Below are 6,255 nucleotides of genomic sequence, written 5' to 3' on the forward strand. Positions count from 1 at the left end.
GTCAACTGTGGTCTCGACAACATTAAGACTGCATGAATATCGATGAAAGATGCTATCGAAAGCTCCTTGGTAAAGATATCAGCAAACTGAGCGTTGTTTTGAACATGAAGAACAGGTACCTCTCCGAGCTACCTTGTCTCTCACAAAATGAATCTCTATCTCTATGTGCTTAGTTTCTACCTGTTGAACATGGTTACAAGACATATACACAGCTGGTACATTGTCACAATAAACGATGGTATCTTGATGAAGATGGCGATGCTACTCGGTGAGAAGTTGACAAAGCCAAACTGTTTTGGCAACTGTATGAGCGAGAGAGCGATATTTTACTTCCACAGATGTCCTGGAAACGGTTATTTGCCTTTTTGAAGACCAAGAAACCAAATTATCACCCAAGTACACACAATAACTAGAAGTGGACCAACGAGTGTCCGGGCATCCTGCCCAATCGCATCAATGTATGATGTGAGAGAGGTAGGAGCAGACGGAGTGATGGACAGACCATGATCAAGAGTGCATTTGACATAATGAAGATTAGGACCAACCATGTAAGTAGTTACAATCTTCATCATTGATCCGGTTAATTTTGATTTCAATCGGGGTTTTATGGTTACACATAGTGGTGACACAGTAAGTTGGAATTGTTCCAAGCAGGATATTGTGGTGAATTCTACAACAGAGGCTAAGTATATCGCCACTTTGAAAGTGGCAATGGAGGGCGTTTAGATCAAAACTTTCTTTTTGAGCTTGGCATGGTTTCAACTTTGTTGGTGCCAATGGAACACTGTCGAGGATACTAGCGCCATAGTTCCAGCTATGGAACTAAATGTCCGATCAGTGATTCAAACATATACAAAGTCAATTCCACATAATCAATGAATTTTGTACAACATGGAGACGTATAAGGATATGCAAGATACAAACGAACTTAAATGTCAGATCCATTGACGATGTCTATACCACAAAAAAAGCATGCATTACATCGGTATGCCATAGGTGTAAAGTGCATTAGCATTGACTAGATTATTGACTCTAGTGCAAGTGGGGGACTCTTGAAAATATGCCCTAGAGACAATAATAAATGTTATTATTTATTTTCATGTTCATAATTAAGTATATATTTTTATGCTATAATTGCAATGATTTCCCTTGTTCTTGTCAGTTTGCCTGTTCTTTTTGGATTTTGCATGGGACCACGTGGCATGGACCATGACGGCTAAAAGAAGACCTGGCCTTTATTAATTAGTGATTGTTGTCCCCTTGCCTCCATCTGCCGTGTTGCGAGGTGAAGGGATCTTGTAGAGGAACTTGTATCGCTATATGCATATTCATCAGTTTATTAGAGTGATATATTCATTCTTCATCGACAACATTTTGATCTCGGGTGAGATGTTGTTGATAATGAATGTACTCTGATTCTTCTTCTACTATGGTGAAGTCTTATTGGACGATGCCACAGAGTTAGATACTCTGTGTCTTTGTAGGTTTCGTGTATCCGACGTTGCAGTTTTAAGTTTATATCCTCACAGATTCATTCGTACGAATCTCTAATGCGTTTGAGTTAGTATTTTTTTTTTTGCTTCTAATGGTGCGGTCCATTGTGGCTTTGGAGTCATGCTTCAATGTTCTATTGAAGATCTTGTGGTTCGACCACCTGTACTATTAATAGATCATCCCCTATCCGAATAGGTTCAACGCTCACGGCTTCCCATCCTTGTAGTTGGGCAACAAAAGAGGATTTATCAAACCTATGACGCTAGTAAAACTCATATAGATGCACGAGTGATGGTGTCGAAACTCCAATATGACTGTGTTTCTTAACTCAAGGCTTGGCAATATTTCGTGTTGCAAAGATTGAAACCACAGAAAAGATAATTCCGAGAAATTTCATTTTAATTCTTAATTATAAGAATTATTTTGCAATTTCTCGAATCTCTATATGAAGCATTGTACCAGTAATTTTGTCAATTTTGAATAAAGTTACAGGTTATTCTGAAAAAGTTACTGACTGTGGTAGTTCTAGAAAATGTTCGGAACAAGTTCATTATTGTAGTATGCTTCCACCAAGAAAGAAACACGCGGCAAGAGAAATGCATAGAGGGTTGGACGAAGACCAAGAACTAATCGATCACGTTGAATTAATTGGTGCAGTTGTCCTTTAGTTATGTAATGTACCTTTCTACCCATTTGTTATGTCCATCTATATATAATTAGGGATCTTTATAACGTACTCCCTCCGTTCCGATTTACTCGTCGTGGTTTTAGTTCAAATTTGAAGTCAAATTTAAACTAAAACCACGACGAGTAAATCGGAACGGAGGGAGTATGAGACAACTAAAACAACACAGGAACAAAAAAAACCATGGCTAAGCGGAAAGGATCCCTCCCATAACTTTTTGTTGTTAGGTAGAAGCAAGACCACTCCACGAAAAAATGTTGATAGCACGCCATCAAAGTTCCTATGGGGGTTAGGATGAGGATGGACGGGTTCAACAACCCAAACTCCTACCACTAAGTTACCACTCAACTCCCAACACAAGAACAAAATACAAATCCAAACTTGCATACAACAAAATTAACATTTCACCTGCTTCCAAAACCCTGCTATCTTTGACATGAAATAGTATAACTAGTAGCAAATTAAAATCAGGCGACCTTCAAGCAAAAAATAACATACATACTTAATTAGTATAGCCTTGGTGCATTTGACAACTTACAAAGCAAATGCTTGGAATGACCCACATCAATCTGAATTAGAGACATATTACTTGCATAATTGGGGACTTAGATATAGAATTCAACATCAGTGTCAACCATTTTGTTTATAGTGGACATGGCAGGAGAAATCTTGATCCAGGAAAGAAATTGTGAAGCATGAATATTGGTTGGTACTGATAAAAAACATTGTCTCGTTCGTTCACCTATATATGCCTCGTCGGTGCTCTATTTTCTCAAGTGGGAAAGAAGATTTGTCTTGTACTTAACTGATTAATATGATCAGTTCATGCTTATGTATCTTGCGACTGAAATTACCTTTTATATTTATTGATTTTTCTGAACTTGGGACAGAAATTCTCTGATTTGAAGCGCAATCTTAGTATCTAGATTGTGCTGACATATTAAAAGTATCTCCACTGATTCGGATTGGATAGGTTAATCCATTCAGGCAAACCTATCCTGACTTCTTTATGCTCTCAATCGAATGCACGATTCCAAATACACGGAAATATTACAAACGTAGAATTAGGATATCATGAATTTTTAGGTCCTGTATAAAACTAAATTTTATGACTCTGCAGTGTGCTCATGCCTTTAAGCCAAACTTCCTATGAGAAAAAAAAAACATACGATTCAAAATTCTGTACAATTCGAATAAAAATATCTTAATCAAAATGGGCCCATAATATTTTGCAATTTGGTCTGCTACACCATGTTGTATTGTCGTAACAGAGCTGCCATTCTTTTCTTATCAACAACTATCGTACCCAACATTTTCCTAATTTATGAAGGATAGTGGGAGCTTCCGGAACACCTTGCGACATGTTGAAAACAACTTCTTGTTATGTCAATGGTTTCAGTCTGGTGTTTGTTGTACTGTTATGATCGAAGATGAATAGATCGAAAGTTTCCCGCAAAAAAAGAACACTTTGGTAACAAGAAATGACTAAGATTGTACATTTTTCCTTGAGAACTTAGCTGCCTGTGCACAAAATGTAAATATTTACGATGTTTGCATAATAAATATAAGATTGATTTTTAGCTAAAAGGGATCAGCGCAGAAAAAACGCTAACTACCGCAGGGCATGTTGATCATATTATTGTCTCTAGTTAGAGATAGATGGTTGTGGTATCTAGCCAAAGTGAGGAACTGGGATGTATGTATCGGTCTTTCTTTTTACGATATGATTGCAGTCTTTATACCCAGGGCCGTCCCTGAGGGGGGGCAGAGGGGGCGGCCGCCCCGGGCCCCCGAAGCCGAGGGGGCCCCCAAGTCGTGGAGAAGGGCCTCGTCCAAAACAGTACGCACGTAGAAGCAGCACTTGTCGAGGGAAACGCAGTACACACGTGAAAGTACGTTTCGCATCACGGCGCGATTGATGCATCAAATCCTGCAACCCCCTAAAAAAATCAATCCCTGCGTACCTTACTAGGCTAGGCGCTTGATCCTCGCTCCAGTCGTGCGCTGCCAATTCATTTTTCTGGGATTCACCGATCAAACGCCTACCCCACGCGGCCATGCCACAGCTCCCTGCTGGAGATATCCATCGCAGATTTGTCGGCTCTCAATCCCGAGAGTGACCGCATCAGCATCACGTTCACTGCCATGGCAAATCGATTCCAGGCCACATAACTAGCAGACTAGTATGACTCTAATAGCATATGCACTCCGTTTTGCCATGATGATTGATACATATTTATTTGAGTAAAACTTTCAATATTTACTTCTTTGTTGTTGCAATATGGCCATTGTCAATTGATTAATTGGACATGGTTTAGCAGTAGATATTGTTTATTCAGATTTATGAGTCGGGGTTGCCCTTTGATCCTTCCGCTTGATACTTGGAAGAAATATAATCAGCCAATTAGGGAGATCTGAGAAGGTACGACTCTCATAACATATGCATGCGCTTTTGCCTTCATGATTCACAAATATTTATTATAAAATGATTGACAAAATGAACAATATTTATAAGTGATGATCAGTATCGCTTCTTTGTTTTGTCGTAATTTCACCATTGATAATTGCTTGATGAGACACAATTAGCTATATATATATATTATTCAAATTTATGAGTTTCGTGTTATAATTTGATACATATATTAAGAGGCCCCGGGTTCTAGTTTCGCCCCGGGCCCCCAAAATCTCAGGACCGGCCCTGTTTATACCTAACTCAAGGAGAAGTGGTTTGCACCGTTTCGTTCGAGAGGTTGTCATAGTTTCAACCATGTATGGTTTTAGTTACAACAGTGCAAGATGAAAATCGTTCGTGCACCATTGAGATACATCCATATTCTGTTTATATGTGTTTCCTTGATAAACTTATATGTGTTTCCTTGATAGCACTCTGAAGTCCCAACATTCCCAACACTACATTATAGCACTAGTTCGGTGGTACTCTGCTTTTATACCCCTGATGATGATGGTAGAAACAGAGTCACCCTGCAACAAACAGGACAACTTCACACAAATTTATTCTTATTATAAGTGCTGGCCACTTGGTCGTTGGTCTCAAGCTCGGCTGCATGCATTGCCTCGACGGACTAGTGAGCGGAAGGCGGGACAGGCAGCAGGCTGTTGACCATGAAGGCCTTGTCTTCTTCCACGGCTGAAGGCCTTCCAGCTCCATCGTATTCTCCTGCCATATTCACAGACCATGCAAGCAAACAACAGTCAGAACCAGGGAAATGACAGGAAAATGAAATGGTTTATCAATGGCAAGCAAACGGAGAAACAACAGAGGTAGATTACCAATGGTGGAGGAGTGGGCATGGGCAGTGGGGTAAGTCGGTGGCTGCATTCCGGGAGCAGATCCTCCTCCCCTGATGCGGCCGCCGCCGGTGTAGGGCTGGGCATGGCCGTCGACCACAAGCTGGCCGCAGACGAGCGCCAGAAGGACCAGAGCAGGGAATGCCTTGGACGCCATCTCTCTTGGTCTCTCACTTTGGTTGGCTGCTCTGCTCTTCTGTGTCTGTGGTGTTGTGTTATGCAGACACAGCTCGGGGTGTATATATAGCGAAGTGCTAGCTAGTTAGGCGGGTCATATTACAAAGTCTCTAGTCAAGCATCAACATCTCGACACAAGTTAGCAAGGTCTGCCAAGATAATGTTAGACACGCGCGGGTGTGTGGCGGTATGAGTGTGTGTGCTACCGCTTCTGAGAATAAAAGAGGTTTAAGGGAGTGACAATTGCTTATTTGACTGATGATAGCCGGCTTAAAACTAGTAGTAGTTATTCCTTACTTGATCGACGATACCCGTCTGATCATTGATCAACATCTACGCGCATCCCTTTTGTATTTGCTTCATCATCAATGGAAATTGTTCCCCATTCTTCAACAGGGCCCGTCCTGATAATTCAGGGCCCAGGGCGAAATTGCAACCCGGGGCCCCTATCATACTAATAATCTCATTTCTTTTTAGATTCATTCCTTTACCTAACTTATTATTGTCTATTATTTCAAAATAAAACAAGAATTGTAAATAGTGTATTCCTTTACTTAATTAGACAAATCGAATACCTGATAGAGGGTAAA

General features: G+C 40.4%; 1 long non-coding RNA gene across 1 annotated transcript in view; it reads right to left on the bottom strand.

Annotated features, from left to right (window-relative positions):
- LOC123131278 (uncharacterized) overlaps positions 1–5,672 on the bottom strand; it is an 8,020-nt gene extending 2,348 nt beyond the window's left edge. Inside the window, exons 1-2 of the long non-coding RNA XR_006464128.1 lie at positions 5,471–5,672; positions 5,302–5,357 (exon numbers count right to left, since the gene is read on the bottom strand). This is a non-coding gene — a long non-coding RNA (uncharacterized lncRNA). The remainder of the gene's footprint in view (positions 1–5,301; positions 5,358–5,470) is intronic.
- Between the last annotated feature and the right edge of the window lie 583 nt (positions 5,673–6,255).

This window comes from Triticum aestivum, chromosome 6A, assembly GCF_018294505.1.
Source record: "Triticum aestivum cultivar Chinese Spring chromosome 6A, IWGSC CS RefSeq v2.1, whole genome shotgun sequence".
Taxonomy (NCBI): Eukaryota; Viridiplantae; Streptophyta; class Magnoliopsida; order Poales; family Poaceae; genus Triticum; species Triticum aestivum.